The following is a 20212-nucleotide window of genomic DNA, read 5'->3' as shown; positions in this document are numbered from 1 at the left end:
GCCGCGTGCGGGTCCGACACAGCGATGTGAACGCGGGTGTGAACTGGTTTGTGGCTCTGGGCGCTTTGTGGCACTGTAAAAGGGAGGCCACGCAGGCCGATTCGAGCTGATACGCCGGGGAGGGTGAGGGGGGAGATGGAAAGTGGAAGAGACGAATGGTCGAAGCATCGGCTTTACTCGACGATGGCCAACTATAGATATGACACAGCGTTTTGGTTTGTCATTCGTTCTGTGACCATTTATTTCGCAAGCCAAAGAAATGCATGACCATGCAAAGTGCTTGCGAGGATGCGAGTTGATGGCATCATGCCATTACATGTCTGTTTTCATCTTTCTGTTCATTTTGTGCCTTTTTACTGTTACATGGGGCCAATATACCAAAAGCGCGATGTCACGGCGTTTGTAATGTTTTTTGTGCGAGTGATATCATCGGCTAAACTAATACGGCGACTACTAATCAAGGGCCCTAAACTCTTCAAACACAAAGTTGGAGCAGAAATTTCGCGGAGCACGCCAATTGGACGTCGGCGAAAAAAGCGCAAAGTCATTGTCGTGATAGGCCAATCGGTGTGCTCCGTCAACTTCGGCCCCAACTCGAGTTTGACAAGTTTAGAGGCCCAAGTGTTCCAAAATCAAGGAGGGGAACGCCAATTAAAGGGCAAAAGACCCCCTTCGAAAGTCACGTGTCGGTTATTAGAAGGTCGGAACCACTGCACAATGGCGGAACAACTGACGTCGTGGAACGCGCAAGTCATTCCATAAGATAGCGAACGCCAGAGCTCTGTAAACGCTAGGAGTCGACGAGTCTATCAAACAGCTTCTAAAGTGCAACGCCACTGCGCTCATCACCTTTTTCTGTGAGTGTCTTTTCCTCCTAATCTAACCATGGCAAACGCATAAAGCGTACCGTGACGTTGCGGATTTAGTCCACCATTGTGCAGGGATCGCACATCTGCCAACAGAGGGCAGTATTTCGAAAGGGGTCTGTACAGAAAACGTATAGGGCACGAGCGATTTTTTTTTCTTTCAGGGAATCACTCTAATTATTTTTAGAAAGTGCAAGTAAACCTTTGATAAGCTGAATGCTTGGACGAAAGCCAATTCACTGCAAATAAATGCGAGCATTTATTTGTAGTGACGGCTGACTGCGGTACAAGATTCGTAGAATACATTTGTCCAGTCACAACTTTCAAGATACCTGTACAAACGTAGATAGTCACCTTTGCTGAAATTGAAGACTGAAGACGACTGTTTTTGTAGTATTATTTGGAGGTAATCGACAAGAGACAGTAAATGGCGGGTGAAACTCGTCAATCCTCACCAAGGGCTGAGAAGCCGGAGTGACACAGAACGCAAATAAGCTTGACAAAAAAAAAAAAAAAGAGAAGATATTGTACTGATAACGTAGTGATTGCGCAGGCGAGCTGGTGGATGTTAACCATTATGTTCTTAGCCCGAGACTGAGGCAGAAAAAGAGGAAAGTTTCAAAGTAGAAGAAAAATGAACAGTCGAGGACACTGTGTTAGAGACGTGTCTTCGACTGTTCATTTTTCTTCTACTTCGAAACTTTCCTCTTTTCCTGCCTCAGTCTCGAGCTAAGAACAAAATGGTTAAGATACTGTACGTTTCGTGCTTTCTTTTTAAAATGATTTAACTGATGAAGGCGGTTGAAGTTGTCAAAGTCAAGTAAAAACGAGGCCTTTCTTTCTTGTTTTTTTTAATTAACGCCGGTAATTAAACCGGAAGCCCAGTCTATACGCGAAATATTAAAACCACCCAATGTCTGCATCCTAAACTTAGAATAGTCAATTTTGCCTTGCATCTTATTGAAATGGTTTACGAAAGCTGCATGATCGCACATAGGAAGAAAGTAATAATTTCCAATCAGCAAACAAGAACCATACTTTTTCTTCAGCTCTGCCCAAGCACCTTCATCATATAGTTCAAGGTCGTGCCCTCCATGTGCGTTGATGGAACTAACCGCAACTAATACTCCGCCTCCTGACTTTTGTCCGGTCTTCACGGAGTTTCTATCACGCCTATGGAAGTACATTGTAGGTTTCCGGAAAATATTCACTATTAACAAGACTATCGCTCAGTCACGTTTCAGTTAAACATGATTTCGGGCTCACTCTGCATAACATTGATCATATATTCTTCAGACTTTGCAAAGAACCCGCGCGTGTTCCGATAAAAAAAAAAAAAAAAAAGTTGAGCATGATAATTTGATAAGGATGTGTAATGGTACCAGTTTCGTCTAGCCTACCAAAAAAAAAAAAAAAAAAACTCACGAAGAATCCAGCCCTCTGGCCATACATCTAGCTTGTTTAGTGTATCGAACAATTCCGGGGTCATGGCAAGCACGAGGGCGGACTTGTGCGCAGAGGCCAAATAACGCGCTAACGCGTAGGTCAATCTCCAGAACATTTCACGCAGCGCTGCATCATGAGTTTCGCGATTGCTCGTGGTTATTCGGTCAGCAAAACTTTTCCAAAACCTGTCTGTCTCAAGGAGAAGCTAACTTCCAGAGAAAACGGGGGTATTAGCGCCCCCTGAATGCGTCTCACGAAAGGGCTATATTAAATCCGCTTTGATCGGCGTAATTTTGCATCCGAATGAAGTTGCTTTGGTAAGCGTTGTATCGTTTGTCAGTTTTAGTTTTATTGAGATGTTTATGTCTATGACCCATATGTCAACTGTTCCACACGAAAACCCATGGTCGCCAGAGCATTTAACCTAGCCCTAAATAATTTTCGCGGAAATTTCCCCGCAGTATTTACAGGAGAAGCCAATGTCCAGAGCAGACTGAAGCTTAGCCCAGAAATAGTTCACAAGAAAAAAAATTTCCCACAGTTATTTGGCAGAAGCCAACTTCCAGAGAAGGCTGGAGGTTAGCCCTAAATTATTTTCACCGAAAAATGTTTTCCCACGGTTGTTTCTAGGAGAAGCAAACATTCATAACATACTTGAGCTTAGCACTAAATAATTTACACCGCAAAAAAAAAAAAAAAAAGATCGTGCGGTGGTTTTTAGAAACCAACTTCCAGAGCAGACTGGAGCTTAGCCTTAAATTATTTTAACCAAACAAAATTTTCCTAGAGTTGTTTTTATGAGAAGCCAACTTACAGAGCAGACTGGAGCTTAGCCCTTCATTATTTTCACCGAAAAATATTTTCCCACATTGTGTTTTTAGGAGAAGCCAACTTCAAGAGCAAACGAGCATTCGGGGAAACTAGCGCCACCCGAAGACGTCTTACGTATATTAAATACACTTGAATCGGAGCAGACTAAAATATGCGTCGCTTTGGAAGCTTTTTGATGAGCATCGCGTTTTATAATGTTTCTCCATGACACGTCAGTTTCGAGACTCGTTTCCCAAGCCAATTTCGGCTACATTGAGGTGAACGGAGGGCACATGCGTTCTCGCTTTCTCACGAAATCTAGAAAACGACCAATTCTGTCGTCCATATTGAATAAGCATTAGGATCCAACTTATTGTACTAAAACACTTTATTCGAGTGCACGATTAATGACGCCGATGAAACCTGATTAAATATTTTTTTTTCGTAAAACGTCATCAGGTGGCGCCAGTTTCCCCGAGTTCTTTTGCGATTAGTTTTCTGTCGGTGGAACTTTTTTCACGTGTCTCTTCTCGATGCTCTATAGTGGCTCGCGGGGGCTATACGGAGAGCAAGTCCTTCTTGTTCTTTTTCGTGACGTCAGAACACCGAGCTCCGTGAGGCTCGATTGGAAAGATAGTGGGTAGACCTCAAGGCAGCTTGCTTTGAGGTCTACCCCCCCCCAAGGCATGTTCAAAGCAAGCTGCCTTGAGGTCTACCCACTATCCTTCAACCAGAGCCAATCAGAGCTCGGCGTTTGGACGCCACCACAATCCCCTGCAACAGAAGCAGACGATCTTACGCTCCGCATAACCTTCTCCCTTCGAGGAGTTACCGCTCATTCACACTGGAAGCGGATCCGCGTTCGCAAAGCGGTGGGGAACGCGGTTGTATGAAGATTCAGTACAATTGCACGCGCACTTGATGTCATCGGGTGCGCGTGCAATTGCACTGGATCTTTAAACAACCGCGTTCCCCACCGCTTTGCGAACGCGGATCCGCTTCAAGTGTGAATGAGCGGTTAGGCTGAGAACGTACGTCAGCTGGCGTCTACTTACCATGATACTGCAGCATGACAATTCGTTCGTGACCTTATACCTTTTATAAGGCGAAGGCCTTATATGTCTAATCGTACAGTCGATCTTCAAAGTCCTTGAGCGAAAACACGTCGGCGACACGAAGGGTACCAAAACTTTTGCGTGACCACTCAGGCGATTTGGAGGCAATGAAATTAAGAAAGATAACAAAGCGAATTAAGAGGAATTAAAGTAAATTAAGAGGAAGTAAAGTGAATTAAGAGGAATTAAAAAGAAACAAGAGTAATCAGTGGGAATTAAGAAGGACTATAAAGCCAGTTAAGAGGAACCAAAGTGAATTAAGAGGAATCAAAGTGAATTAAGAGGAATCAAAGTGAATTAAAGGGAATTAAAGATAAGTAAGAGGACTACGAGGAATTGTGTGCGTGAAATCTGGAAATAACATGAAACAAACCAAAAAAATGTGAAAAAAAGAATGTGAAAAAAAAAAAAAAACAGAACGCGAAAGAAGTAAATTATGTGTCGGTCTTTAATGCATCGGCTCTTTTTTTTTTTTTTTTTTTTTTTTTTTTTTTAACGCGACAGCGTTTTAATGAGCCCGTGTCGCAGAAAATCCGGCCTCGGTGGCGTGGAAGAAAATCCGGCGTCGGTGGCGTGGCGCGAAAATCCTGATTGGTCAGTAGGGTCATGAAGTGACCCTACTGACCTCGCGCGGGAATTTCAAACAACCTACAACGCTCACTTGAAACGTGACGTCACGCGCGGAACCAAAGTGATTAAAAAAACGTGACACGCAATGCGAATTGAGGATCGCCGCATGTCTCAAATGATTTCACTTTATAAAGTAATTCAGTCGCCTTCAAGGCCCACGTACACTTCGCACTTCCCAGATTTGCCAGCCCCTTCCTTTGGAAGCACTGATCCTGCAAAGAAGCAGAAAACGAAGACAACACCAGCGTAAGAGCCACATAAAAGGATGTTGGACGGCAGGCAAATGTTTGTAGTGCGCGAAATTTCATGGATTTATTCGAAACCGTTATTTTTTTCAAACGTGCGGACTGAATGAAAACTAAGACAGGCAGTGTACGAAACTGCCGTTTTATTCTAAGTCTTTTATTACGCAAAGCAAAGTTAAACTATCATAGCCCAACTTTCTGGAACGTGTGTCAGCCTGCACAACGTAATCTGCGCGTAATAGACTTATTCCAAAACTCAAAGCGCCTCACTGCGGTTTATAGCGCCACGTAATGCATTGTGGGAATCAGTGGGAAGCAAAAAAACCATACGTGCTCCGCTCCTGACCCACAGGTTCCCAGAATACAACGCGCGCGGTGTCGTATTTACGCAAGTAGTCGATTACGTAGCCTCGTGTATGTAAGATACTACATTTTTTTTCTTATTTTTTTATGCTTTCGATATTTGTTTTTAAAAATCCATAAAAGCTACACTAAATGTTCAGTTGGTCTAGTTGGTTCGATCATGACTGGATAGAAGCGCCCAAGGACAGGGATAAAGTGAAAGAGGTAACGCGGTCTGCGCCGGAAAGTTATACGGCCAGGAGTGGCATAGTATTCGCGACTCCAGCCAACTATAGAGGGCGCGCTGCTCAGTCAAAATGGCGGACGAAAGGAGGTCGTTTTCGTCGTTCAGTACGCGGACCATAACCAATTCCTGCACTGCAGCGTAAAATCAATATTACATTTGAAAGTAAAGCGATTTTTCGACGGTAGAAACCTTCTTCTAGAAAGTGCGTAGAATTGACACGGCGGAATCGTAAAAATAATTACTGGAAACGATGTTTGTTTCTATGCTGCCTACGAGAACGAAGCCTCGATAGCAGACGACAGAGTCGAAACGACCTCCTCTCATGAGCTTCTCGGCGCTGCCGCTACGCGGCGTCGATTTCGCTGGAGTCGCGAATAGGGGGCCAATCGTCACAATAAGTCGAATAATTAACTCAAATTCGTTCATTAACTTTTTAATTATTGAAAATAGAAAGACCTGGTTTCAATTAGAAACTTGTTGCGCTTCATCGAAAACCACCAGATCAGTAAACTTTGAGAAATACTTTGAGTGCGTGGGTAGAGCTAAAGTTACCACCGCTGTAGCCTTGTGCCTGTTGCACGACGGTGCAACAGGCACACGGCTATAGCGGCGAGGAAACGCGGACGATAAGAGACGGAAAAACTGCTTGGGCGTGGTATCGCACCGATAGCCTCGCGCGCGCTGCATGAGTGGTAACTTAATTTAGTGCTCCACTGTGCTTCCCAGGTGCTCCAAGTATTTAGAAAACGGACTGGTTTTCTTTTATAACCAAAACAGTTTTTTTATGACAAATGTGACGGGACAAGGGAGAAAGCGCGTTTCGGACAACGTCTGCACACTGTCTTTTGTACGATGTGTAAGCGGCGTGATCGGGGCTTGCGTACGGGCGACCCGTTTTGCCGTATCGAAGAACAGCGAACACCGCATCGCTCAGGCGCTCAGAGAAGAATAAAAGAAGACGGCGAAACGCGGCGGCGACCACGGCCGGGCGGTTCGGCGAGGCGGCAAAACAATCGGGCCGCTGCCGAACAAAGAGAGAATCATCCCGCGGGGTAATTAGCGCCCAGGGAAGAAGGGCTTTTGGTTGCCGCCCTCGCCCGGCGATTTTTGCGCGCGCCGAACCGCGCGATAAGCCAAGGGCTGCATGCTCAGCTGCTGGCAACAATGGCGAGCGATAAGGAGAGCGCGTCCCATGCTGAGTCGTCATTAGCACCAGAGGGAGTCATCTCCCACCCCGGTCGGCAACTTGTGGTACGCGCCGTTCGCGGTGTGAGGTTCCTAAAATCTACCGTTAGCTCGTACAAGAAAAAAAAAATGAAAAAGGAAGCAAGCACCGCTGTTACGGAAGTTTCTTCTATAGGCTCTAAGGTGCTTCGTAAAACAAGCACGGTGGAAGCTCCAAGTCATCGGGTTCTTAAACCAACAGCGTCAAAGTGGGCGGTCTGGTATCGCTCTCATTTCCATTAATTAAAGTACGTAGAATTCATCGTATACTCAAGAGGCTTGGCCAATCGTGGAAGGCCGACCTCTGCGACGTTTTCCGTCGCGCACGTCGCCAGTTTTCGTGTCCGAGTCTGGGATGCGGGTTCACGCGCAGTCAACAATCGCACGTTCCGCGTGCAGTTGGCCACTGCTCTCGAAGCGAGCACTCTTTTCAGTGTGTGCCTGGCAGCAGCAAGACCGCACGTGCTCTGAAGGCTCTTTAACTTGCAGGACTTTGTGCACCACCGATTCGGTGCAGAAACTAAAACGACGGGAGAAAGGATCAAGAGATGCGACTGCGATACTAGAGAACCGAGCCCAGCAGCGACACGAAGCCAGTTGCCATTGCACAGCGGCCGACCGGCAACTCAAGCGCCAATTCACGAACAATTCGTTCGGCGCGGTGTGTATACGTATGCGACAGGCATGTGGTTTCATTTCATTTCATTTTATTCACCTCAAGGGCGTCCGATGGACGCATTACATGAGGGGAGATTCAAAAACAAATAAAGTTTAAAAAAAAGAGAGAGAAACAGAAAAGCAAAACACAGAAACAAGAAATGTGATCGCGGATACAGCCAATGTCGTCGAACAAATCGAAATAAATAAGAATAAAGCACGAACAAAGCACAAAAGCTATTATACAGAAACGTAATCAAGGTGAATAATTATACAATATTGAACACTGATCTCGAAATGAAATAGGATTGCTGTCAGTAGCAATATGATCAGGTAATGCATTCCAGTCTCTGATACAAAGTAATAAGGGGGAGAAAAGGAAAGTGTTAGTGCGACTCAAGAATGGTTCTACTTTCCGACAATGATCTAGTCTTGGCGATGTAAAACTGGCAGGGCGGCAATAAACTGATTTAAAAGGCGAATCGCTGTAATATATGCTATGAAAAAAAACAAAGCCGAGTTATTTTACGTCTTAGTTCAAGAGGAGAGGGATTATTGCTAGTTTTTAAGGCCGAGACACTAGTTTCCGGTGAGTAGTTATTGCATATAAATCTTACGGCTTTGTTTTGGACAGATTACGGTCTTTGAAAGAGGTAAGTTTGGTGGGGATTCCAAATAGTGCATGCATACTCTAATTTGGGAAGGATTATTGTCTTGTATGCGAGTAATTTTGTTTTAGTTGGGGCAAGATATAATGTTCGTCGCAAGAAGCCAAGCCTTTTCAAGGCACTGCTTGTAATGTATTCAATGTGGTCGTTCCATGATAGAGTGTTTGTTAAATGTATTCCCAAGTACTTATATGATGTTACATGTTCCAGGTGTTGTGATAACAATGAATATTGTGATTGTGTTACTGTGGAAGACTTAGTGATGGACATTTTTTTACATTTGCGAGCGTTTATGTTCATCTGCCACATATAGCACCAGGAAGATATAGTATTTAAATCGTCTTGGAGTAGAGTTTAATCGTTATAAGTAATAATTTTTCGGTAAATCACGCAGTCGTCAGCGAAGAGTGTAATTGTGGATTTAATGGAAGAAGGAAGGTCATTTATGTATATTAAAAAAAACAGAGGACCGAGAACACTGCCCTGGGGGACCCGATGATGATCGGTTTCGGGCGGATAAGAGGAAAAGCGTTCTAAATGCTATGCATATGAAGTGCCTCTGCCAAATGCCAAAGCACCGACTTCGTGGAGTGCCAAGAAAGATTTTCAATTCCACTGAGCTACTTCACTCAGTACATCGGACAAACTTCGAGATGCGTTCGACTCAGAACGCCATTTGGGAGCATCAAAGGCTTCAAATTAGTCTTTTCACCCAAATGTCGTTCACAGCCGGACGTACGATGACTGTATTCCTTATTTTTCTGATACTAGAATACTGGGCGGGCACGACCTCAGATTTGGGAAAGAAATCATTGAATCATTTACCATGGGGACTGTCAGTAACAATATTTCTGCTCCTTCATTTTCACGGGCGAAGACAGAGGTCGAATTATGTATACGTCGTCACGACACTTGTGCTTTTTGAATTTATTTATAGTAAATTTCCTTTCCCTCAGCAATCTTCTCCTTTACCTTTTCGAGAACGTTGAAACCTAGGATAGTGGATTTTTATTTCGAATCGAATTCGAAGCGAATAGTGATTTTGGCCGAATATTTGCGAATCGAATATCGAATGCTTGCCGTTCAAAAATCTTGGCCACAGAGTGGCATGCAAGATAATTATTGAAGACATGCAATTATTAAGTGGGTTGATTCGTGAGAATGAGACCCGAATTAATTCATGTATGACTTATTATTGAAATACAGGGCGTCAAGAATGGCAAAGATGGCGCAGGCGTAGCTGGAGCTCATTGATCGGTTTCTTTTGCCCGTTTTTAAACAAAGTTGATGAAATGACGGAAGTTCCGATACTTTAGACCCATGTTACGAATAAAAGAAAACAGGAAGCGGGATGGCCAAAAATACATGTTTTTCGTTTAAGGCTCGTCAATTTATGAGGCGCTGGAGAAATGCAGCCTTCTACGTTAAGTCCTTATTTCGAACTCTTTTTGTTCGCCTTCCGCTCATTGAAAAGCATGCGGGAAGGGCCACGGGATCAGAACGGTAGGGTGCTAGTTTCCGATGGTCGGTCCCCACGCACGCGCTCGTCGCCTTCCGGCATGCTTTGACTGAGCGTGCACGTTCGAAGCTCACGAGACGACGAAGTACTATCGAAGGCAGGAAGCTCGCCCTGGAGGCGAGACGACCGAAAAGCCTCCCGCCGTTCTCATCCCTGTCGGTGACCTTAGAAACATCCTCACTTTGGCGCTTCCGCGAAAACCCACCAGGTGGCGACTACTGACCGACACGAACCGAACCACCGGCGAAAACGCAACCTCCCACGCCATAACAATTCAAACAAACATGGAAATACTCGACTACCCCAAAAATCTAAAAGAAAAAAAAAAAAAAACACAGATACGTTTGATTGAATCGATTTTCTCATTTGGGACCCCGATGCGGGACCCGTCAAACCAAAAAGAGGCGTGGTCGCCCGCAAAAACGCGGACACGCCCCCTCAGCCCAACTCCAGGTTGAACGGAACGCGACTTGGAAGGGGGGGTGTCCGGAACCCCGACTTCGAGAAGAGGTCGTTTCTTTGTCGGCTCGGCGTCGGAGACCGCGCGGTGGCCTGCGAACGGCCGTCTATTGTTCGGGTATGCAGATCACGACGCTCCGAGCGAACGCGTGCCTGGTTCGGGACGGGAAGGGAAGGTCCTGGCGGGTTTGGCCGAGAGATAAGGTTTCCTTTTTTTTCTGCACGTGTGCGTATCGCTCTGGATGCGGTGACTCGTCCTGGGACGTCGTCACATCCAATCCTGGGGATTCGTCGAACTGCCTGTATATGCACGAGTGGCTCGTTGGAAGGTGATGACGATGATGATGGAGTTGGCGGTTGGGTGTGTTCGGCGCCGCTTTCAACTTGAAGATATCGCGTTTTTTTTGTTTTTTTTGTAGGTGCTTATGAGGATTTTGGGTTACTTGAAGTGGCATGATTTATAACCGTTGGCTTGTGCAAGAAAATTTGAGTGAGAAGCGATTCCGACGACGGGAGATCGTCACCTTTGCCGATGCATATCGTTGATCGGCTTCAGCTTCCCATGCATACAGTACGACTTTGCGTCTTCACACACAGAAAACACAACACAAAAATACAAGGAAAATAAAAGTACAAGTAGTGTTACGTAAGTGTTAGGTTTTGTTTTGAAGAGTATTTTGATTGGCCCAGCTACAGCCTCCGCAGCGCGCATTTGGAAGCTCTCAAGATAGGGGAAGCTCACGTGACGTTAATTCAGCATCTGTTTATGTTCGCTGTCAGCGTGATTAGAATTAAATGACTTTGAGGGAGTCTTAGGAATTCTCAAATAGCTCGTCTTCGACACGCTCCAGACAGCTAATAACAACGAAATAGCAGACGAAATAACGTCAGTGGATACACACTGAACACCTATCGTACTGTGACGTCTGTGACGTCATACCAAGAGAAATGTTTTTTTTTTTAATTTATTGATGCGCGTGATTTGGCAAAGAATAAACTTGTGTTCGGTTTTATCTTGGCTCTGCGCAAATCCGAAATAATACCGAGACGATCGTGTAGTAAACGGAGATGAAGGGTTTAACGTACCGTGTGCAGAGCGCAACACCATTAGCGCGCACAAGAGATGGGCAGATTTTTTGTGTTGCGTGACAGAAAATTCTTGATCGGGGCACCGATCCAAGTGATAACATTTGACGCTCGTTATTAAACAAAATCCGTAAGCCGCGTTGACACATGCCCCCGCGACATCCTTTTCACTGCGCTTATAATTTCCTCTAAAATCCTTGGTAGTCAGTGCTCTCGAACAACCACGACAACAAGAACACTCCAGGATATTAAGCAAACACCTGAAATTACTTTACAGTCGGTGACAGGTTAAGAACACAGTAAAAGCCCCTCCACTAGCATTAGCTTTCTACGTCCGTTAACGCTTCTGCGTTTCATGAGCACGCGCAGGCAAAGCATGACGGAAGGCAACGCGGGAGGTGGAACAGATTCTTTCTTTTTAGGCTGCGGTGCACTGTCCACGAAGCCAATGAAAAAATATACCATCAAGAGAGCCTCTCGGGGTGCTTTAGACTAGCCAATGCAACACGAATCCTAGCTGAATATACGCCTTCAAACGAGCGCTCTAGGTCGCCCTGGAGCTACACCGGGGGCAAGTCCGCGGCGAATGACGAATCCAACACAAGAGGGAGCGCGCAAACTGAAGCGCGATGGAGCGCGTACAATGGCAGGAACAAGTGGCTCTGGTCGCGTTTAACGCATGCGCAGTAAAGTCCGCGGGCGCAAAAGCAGAAGAAAGGCCGAGGCGGCCCGAAAACAAGTCCTAATTACAGTCTACGCGTCGGGGGTGCGCAAATGACACGCTCTTCTATCTGGCCCTGCTCTTTCCTCTCGGGGCGTGCGCGGGCGCTTTTCTGCGGCGCGATAGAACTCGAAAAGAGACTTCAGATTACTCGACCAGCAAACCAGCCGAAAACGGCGATACGCCACGCACTCTAGCTGCGCTCGCCGACGCGAATTAGTCGAAGAACAAAAGCCAACTATACCAGTGCGCGTAATAATAGAGAATTTGGAGAGGAGAAAAAAGAAGAAAGAAAACGGGAAATGCTAGCGTCAAATTTGCGCGTGTTTGCGGGAGTCGCTATTATCACGATCGACTCAGTCGAACAGTGAAGCAATGTGAAGAGCGAACAACGAATACAATTGAAAATAGAGCCCGAAAAAGAAAGAAAGAATAGAATAGAAAAAGAGAAAAAAAAAAAAAAGGGGGGGGGGAGCGCAAAAATGCAAACGTGAACTTGTGCGAACAGAAGCATGGCGTTTGAAGGGTACACAAAGAAATATTTTTGTTTGTTTGCGAATGCCTGACAGTTCTCGCAATGTTTGGGGGCAAACAAAATCAACATCCAACTGATGAAAATAAGCAGGCTTCTGGGGGCGGGGTAAAAAAAATATATATATATGGAAAGAGAGTATATAGAAAGAGGGTGAAAGGGAAATCGCTTCGTAGACTTCATAGTCGGCGTGGAGATTGTATCTCCGCGAATGCTTGGCAGCCATCGCAGTTCTGGTTGGCACCGGCTAACAGTTCGTGTATTTTTTTTTTGTTCTCGCTAGTGGGTATTAAGCGTCTTGTTAGCCTTCGCGTCAGTGTGCTGTAAGGACGAGCCTTTTAACTAGTTTGATCTCGGGCGTATCAAATTGTCGAGGATGCAGAACAATGTAGGCTTCTGCAACCTTAAAACTGAAGAGCGTCAGCGTACATCCGATATTGTCTGCTCCGATTAACGTAAGATGGAAAGATGATCTAGTAATTGGCATGTGTATCGAATGCGGAAAGCGCCAGAGAACAAGTATATTCGAAAGAACGCACTGTTTATCATATTTTTGCAGTACTCAATTAAATTAAATTAAATTTCTTTATTTTTTCAACATGTTGTTTGGGGTCTCCAGAAAAATCTGTTGAAGACAGCTTGAGGGTGTCTGGGGGCCCATACAAGCAGCAGCAACGTATCATCGAAAAATAAAGGGAAAACTAGAAAAACCCCCACACCCCCCCCCCCCCCCCAAAAAAAAAAAAAAAAAAAAAAAAAGCACAACTTAAGAATTTTACAAAAAAAAAAAAAAAAAAGACCACATCTCCACGTGGTGAATGATGTTGATTGGGGCGAAGCTCTGGTCGTGCTGATGATACTGATTTTGTTCAGAGGTAGTGCTGATGGTGCTGATTTATATATATATATATATATATATATATATATAGAGAGAGAGAACGAAGAGGGGAGAAGGTGATTATTGAATTTATAGCATTAAAGTTTAATGCTAACTTTAATGCTATAAATTCAATAATTACCTTCTCCCCTCTTCGTTCTCAATATTACTACGGCTGCACTTGTCAATCTTCACTCAATCCCATTATATATACGGTGCAGCCTGTCCCTATGGGGAGGAGTGGTTCCCTAGATATCCTGGAAGACGGGCCCTTTCCGACATTTGCAAGCTGAGATGACGTGCCACGTCACTGCCGCATGTCGGAAATAGCGCGGGCCTTAAATCAGCAACGGTTGTCGTCTACCCAGTTAAGCGAATTCGAAACTAAACAGTACACAGAGAGCTGGTCAGAAATTGAGTCCGCCGAAACCAGTGGCCAGGATGGTCTAATCGGTTAAGGCGTCGCCCCGGTCAGGCGAAGGTTGCGGGTTCAATCCCCGCTCCTGGCCCAATTTTTCGCCAGCTCTCTTTCCCTTTGCCTTTCCCTAACTTTAATGCTATAAATTCAATAATCACCTTCTCCCCTCTTCGTTCTCAATATTACTACGGCTGCACTTGTCAATCTTCACTCAATATCATTATATATATATATATATATATATATATATATATATATATATGCATTTGACCGCAGCGCCCTTTCCTGTATAGACGTTGAGCGGCTACATGCAACGTTTCATCCATGACATCCCCAGCTCTTGAGTTACTGCCACATCTGAGAGCCCCCTCCTCGTCCCGCAGTCGTGGCCGAGTGGTTAAGGCGATGGACTAGAGATCCATTAAGGTCTTCCCGCACGCTCGCGAACAGGCTCAAATCCTGTCGACAGCGGAAACATTTTTTTTTTTTTGTTAAGAAGTCAGATGGGATGGCAGTCGATGTGAGCGCGGACGCCGGACGGACAAGGCTAGACCCTAAGGAGCTTCACCCACAAAAAATACGAAAAACAAGTGAACAAGAATACATAACGTGCGTCAATATAGTACAAGAATATACAATAAAATGCATATACATTCAAGCACATAAGATGAAAAGAAAAACAATACCGATAACTGTTGGGAAGTGACGATGAGGCTTAGCCATCACCGTGACGAAGGACCAAGCGGCAACACCACGTGTTGGTCCGTATCGGCTCGGGGGCGTTATCCTTGTTGTCTTATCTGACCTTGTTATATTTACGGGCGCGGCTCGGAAATAAACGAGTTGCTACCATACTGTTGACGAGTCCGTCTCGCTTACTTTACTTTAGTGGCGACGAGGATAAGATAGGTACACGTGCTATCCGTAAAAGTAGGGAAGCATTATCAGCCCATGGAGTTCCGCTCACGCACCTTGTCGAAGGCAGAGCGGAATTGCGCACACTTACAAAAGGAAGGCTTGGCGCTAGTATTCGTGGTCACCAAGTTTCGAGAGTACCTATGGGGGCGTTCATTTTCATTGGTAACTGATCACAAACCACTGGTGGGCGTCTTTCATCACAATCGGGCTGTACCCCACACGGCTGCCGCAAGAGTGCGGCACTGGGCGTTACTCCTAAGTGCATACTCGTACCAAATCGAGTACCGCAAGGGGGAAGTGAACCAAAATGCGGATGCCCTTAGTAGATTGCCGCAACCAGGATCCGGAGAAGTGTCGTTCGCAGACTTGCAAGAGTATGTGCTAGTCATGGAGGCGTTGGATGACGAATTAATTCCTATTACAGAACTCCAGCGCCAGACGATGGCAGTCTCCGTTCTACACCAGGTGAAAAGATGGATCCTGAAGGGCTGGCCAAACGATCAGCACAAGGTCGACCGGCCACTGGGACCGGCCCCTGGGACCACTGGGGCCACTGCCACTGGGACCACTGGGGCCACTGGGACCACTGGGGCCACTGGGACCACTGGGGTTACTGGGACCACTGGGGCCACTGGGACCACTGGGGCCACTGGGAAGGACGAGCTGACAGTGGCCCACAGATTGGTATATGGGAGACAGCGGGAGGTCATTCCGGAGAACGCACGGGGGACAATGTTGAAATTACTGCACGACGCTCACAGACGCGCGTCCGCAATGAAAGCCCTCGCGAGAACTTTGTTATGATACCCAGGGGTGGATAAGGATCTCGAACAAGTAGCGCGAAGGTGTCCCGCGTGCGCGCAAGTAGCTTCGCTACCGCCAGCTCAAGTGCCAGTACCCTGGCCAGAAACCAAAGAAAGATGGGCCCGAGTGCACATCGACTTTGCAGGGCAGGTCGATGGCTTCATGTTGCTAATAGTTGTGGACTCGCACAGCAAGTGGATCGAGGTAGCGCCGTTAAAGGGATACTGAACCAAGGAATTTAGTGTCCATAATAAGTGGCGCACGTTCTTTTCACGAGCCAGCAGCCGCCGGTGTGCGCGAGCACAGGCAACGAAAATTACGTCACAGACCTCCATGCGCGCTTAAAAGGACAGTGAAATGTATGGGCTTCGGGGCAAAGGAGAATAAAGACAGGCTTTTCATCTCTACAAGTGAAAGCTACGTGCTTGTTAGACCAATTAATCGCTTACGTTTTAACCAGAAACATCTGTGTATATGAGAAACTTGTCTTTATTTTCCTTTGGCCCGAAGCCCATGCATTTGACTGTCCTCTTAAGCGCGAATAGAGGTCTGTGACGTCATTTTTGTTGCGTGTGCTCGCGCACACCGGCGGCTGCTGGCTCGTGCAAAGAACGTGCGCCACTTATTATGGACACTAAATTCCTTGGTTCAGTATCCTTTTAAAGACGACCACAACGAAATTCACTACTTTGGCGCTACGTACAATCTTCGCCCGGTTCGGCCTACCGCGGATCATTGTTTCGGATAATAGTCCCCAGTTCGTGAGTGTTTGCTCACTCAACAATATTCAACATGTACGCACTGCTCCATATTTCCCACAGTCAAACGGCTTAGCCTAGCGTGCCGTGAGAGCCGTGAAAGAAGGGTTAAAAAAATGAAGGAGGGTAGCATGCAAACCGGATTGGCTCGATTCCTGCACGGTTACCGGAGAACACCAGGAAAAGACGGGCAAACCCCCTCACAACGTTTACTCGCTCACAACGGTTACTCGGATACACCATTCAATCCCGTATTGATACCCTTGTGCCAGTGCCTTCGTTGACGACTCCCATTGTGACTGCTAACCCCTTCCATCCTGGACAGACATGTGGGTCAAAAACCATAGCCCTGGAGACAAGTGGCTGCCCGGCACTGTGAAAGAAACCAGCGGCCATAGGTTGGTGCACGTCAGCTCGCCCGATGGAGAGCGACTTCGGCGTGCAGACCAAGTTCGCCTCCGAGATGGCGATTCCACGCGAGCCCCTCTGGAGGACGCAGCGACGGAAGATGCCGCGTTACAAGCATCTCCAGAGCAGCAACCAAGCGTCATCTCCCACCTCAGAAGTACACCGGCAGCCGGATCTCCAAGAAAATCCAGCCGGGTTCGACGTCCACCGGCTCGCCTTTTTTTTTTATAAGGGGAAAGGAGTGTTGGGGAAGTGACGATGCAGCTTAGCCATCACCGTGACGAGGGACCGAGCGGCAACACCACGTGTTTGTCCGTATCGGCTTGGGGGCGTTATTTTCGTTGTCTTATCTGACCTTGTTATATTTACGGCACGGCTCGGAAATAAACGAGTTGCTACCATGCCGTTGATGGGTCGGTCTCGCTTACTTTACTTCAATAACCACTATAGCTCATTACACATTTTATAGCTAGGTGGATTCACACGACAAAGTATTGGGTGACTTGGACATACGTGATATGATACAAGAAACTGAAAATTCGATCTGTTTTCCAGAAAGAACTTCCTAAATTCCTTGCGAGAAAACTTGTTCCTAATAATGTTTTTTTTTATCATATTTATATAGTAAAAACGGAACTTCATATGTTAGCGACTATAAAAACTATTCAGTTCGCCGGCGTGATATTAGCCACCTTTCACAGCTGCGAGTGCGAGGGTCACTTTTTTCATCGTTAATTGAGATTTGTTTTTTTTTCTTTTTTTTTTTGGGGGGGGGGGGGGAATCTTGGAAGTTTTAATTCGCAAGGAACAAAAACAAACTAACAATGCAAACGATATTCACAAATATTAGTTTACACTCATTATATTATAACGCGTGAACAATGGTTCGCTTGCATGTAACTGTGGCACATTATACTCCGTTTCACCTTATGATGTACCGCAGGAAAGGCTACAAGCGCGAGCTCTTTGCTATGGGGCACATCTCGGCGGCACACGCTCTCGTGCATTTAGGGCAGCTGCCAACGCCGTAAGCTCGCGCTTCTAGCCTTCGCTGCGGTACAACATAAGGTGAATCGGCGATGTGTCGAAGCGCCATTTTATCTAACATAAGAAGGGTGTGAATATTTTTTCTTGTGGTTGTGTCCCAGACACGGTGTAAGATAATCTCTTTATGTGAGGACACGGCGGGGCTGAACGCGCGGCGCGAGGAATCAGATAGTGTTCGTTCGACGGGCATCCGAAAGGCTGCATTATTCCGCGGCCACCGTGCCCGCGGCTGACAGTGTCGCCGGCGGCCAGACGGCGGAACTGTATGAGAGCGAAAAAACAGTATCTCGTTGCCATGACACCCCGGTACACCGTGGTCTTTCTGCACGAGCGACAACCTCGCTGGAGCTCGGCGCCTGTGGGGCGTGAGGCGGCACGAGCCGTCTTTGCCGTGCCCACGGGTCGACGAGTCATCTGCCGGCGCCGCCTGAAACCATAGTGAGAGAGAGAAAGAGAGAGAGAGTGAAAAGCGAACTTTATCTGCACTGCGCGAGGAGCGCGTTGTCCTCACCTGAAGAGTCTTACACCGTGGTCCCGTGGTCCCAATCTTACACCGTGGTCCCAGACTAGTGAACAGTTGTTTATTTTTGAAGTAAACAAGATATGGCTAAATGGGCAGTTTCCCATTGTCTGGAAGAAAGTGCCGACATCGTGACAATGCGCCTGCGGCGGATGATAATGATTTTGATAAAGCTTTGATGTGATCTGTCCAAGTCATGTTTGACGAAAAAGTAACGCCGAGGATTTCAACCATTTCAACAGGTGCGTCACCAATTAACAATTTTTGTGAAATCTGTGCCTGTTTGTGCGTGGACTTAAACAAAATTGCTTTAGATTTATTTAAATTTATTTTAGACCGTTTCGAGTGTAGCAGTCATATAATTTCAAAAGCTTTCTTTCAGCTTTATTGATCATTTTATCTCTATCATATCCAGAAAGGAAACAAATTCATGTCATCAGCATAAAGCACAAAAAAAAAGCGTGCGTATTTTTATACAAAAAATATCATTAACGTATACCTATTAAAAAGAAGTGGTCTCATCACACTTCCTTGTGGTACTCCAGAATTCATTGACTTTAAAACTCGGTTTCGCACAAATCCCCACTGCACCCGACACTACGATTCATTGGATCCTATATGTCCCTGGCGCTTTCAGTATTCGAGCGATTGGTGCGTATACGGACATTGCGTTCGATGCTATGTCGATGTAGCCCATGTGTTTGCGCGAAATATCGTTGAATTGCGCGGTAGAAATCCTTTCGAAAGTGACGTGCCGATTATTAGAAGGTCGCGGAACGCCTGCACAACGACGGATCAACTGACATGGTGGAACGTTGCGAGTCATTTCATAAGATGATGAACGTCAAAGCGCGGTCAACGTTATAGGGTCTATTCACTTGCTGAGTCATCACCCACAAACATGGCCGCCGAGCGAAAAAGCGGAACTTTTATTCGTGAGCTTGGTGAAAAATAAAAGAAGGCAAAGCAAACTCGCCTATCGGCAAACCGCTATGGCCTTCGGTGGCCATGCTTGTGTGTAGTGACTCGACATTAAAAGGCGGTCTGACGTCATGTGAATAGACTCTATAGGAGCCGACGAGTCGATCGAACAGAATCAAAAGTGCGACGTCACTGCACTCGTCCCATTTTTTACATCGAAGCTGTTATGTGCTACGATCTGGAAAAAAAACTGCGTCCATCAACGAGGTAGAGGGGCTTAGAGTGATAAACCGGAAGTTCGGAAGTGGCACCCCCCCCGGTTGCCGCCATATTTTACGCAAATGTGACCACTCGTCACGTGACCTCCCAAGAGCCGTGACGTCACAGGTAAGATGGCAGCGCCCAGAGCTGGCGGATGCGAGTTTGTTCTGTGCGCGGTAGCCGTGATGTGCAGCTGCTTTCTGACGACTTCGGGCTTCTTCGTGCTCGCTGACGCAGGTATAATGTGAAAATATGAAGGAATGAGACTTTATACCGTTTTTGCGCAAGATCGCTCTGGATCAACGCCTGTGAGACACCATCAGCTCTGCATCGCCGTACCGGTGCTTGGATTCCGGGATGTGTCCGAGGATCGATAGAACTTTGAGTGCTTTTAACATGAAATTTTCGCATTCTCTTAGCTTTGTTTGAACGTTGAATTATCTAAGAATCTACGCGAAATGTATACGTCGCGTTAGGGCCTAAGGGAAGTTGTTTCAGCCCTCCGTCACCGAACAACCCTAGCAACTTTTAGCGAGGAAGCTCCTGCGATTTTAACCTTTTGTGCTAATCCACGATTCTACGTTCGATCGCTTTTCTTCCTTTTTTTTTGTGTGTGTGTGTGAGTGCGAAGTGCACCCTTATTTTCAGCTATGAGGTTGGCGTTTTATTGAGTATGGGGAAGAATAAATCATTGCAGGCACCTGCTTCAAAGC

General features: G+C 46.2%; 1 non-coding gene across 1 annotated transcript; it reads left to right on the top strand.

Annotated features, from left to right (window-relative positions):
- Positions 1–13879: 13879 nt before the first annotated feature.
- On the top strand, positions 13880–13953 carry Trnat-ggu. The gene has a single exon. It is a non-coding gene; the product is annotated as a tRNA-Thr (tRNA).
- Positions 13954–20212: the final 6259 nt, after the last annotated feature.

This window comes from Ixodes scapularis, unplaced genomic scaffold (assembly GCF_016920785.2).
Source record: "Ixodes scapularis isolate PalLabHiFi unplaced genomic scaffold, ASM1692078v2 PGA_scaffold12__126_contigs__length_90152505, whole genome shotgun sequence".
Taxonomy (NCBI): domain Eukaryota; kingdom Metazoa; phylum Arthropoda; class Arachnida; order Ixodida; family Ixodidae; genus Ixodes; species Ixodes scapularis.
This window is presented reverse-complemented; position numbering and strand designations above follow the sequence as displayed.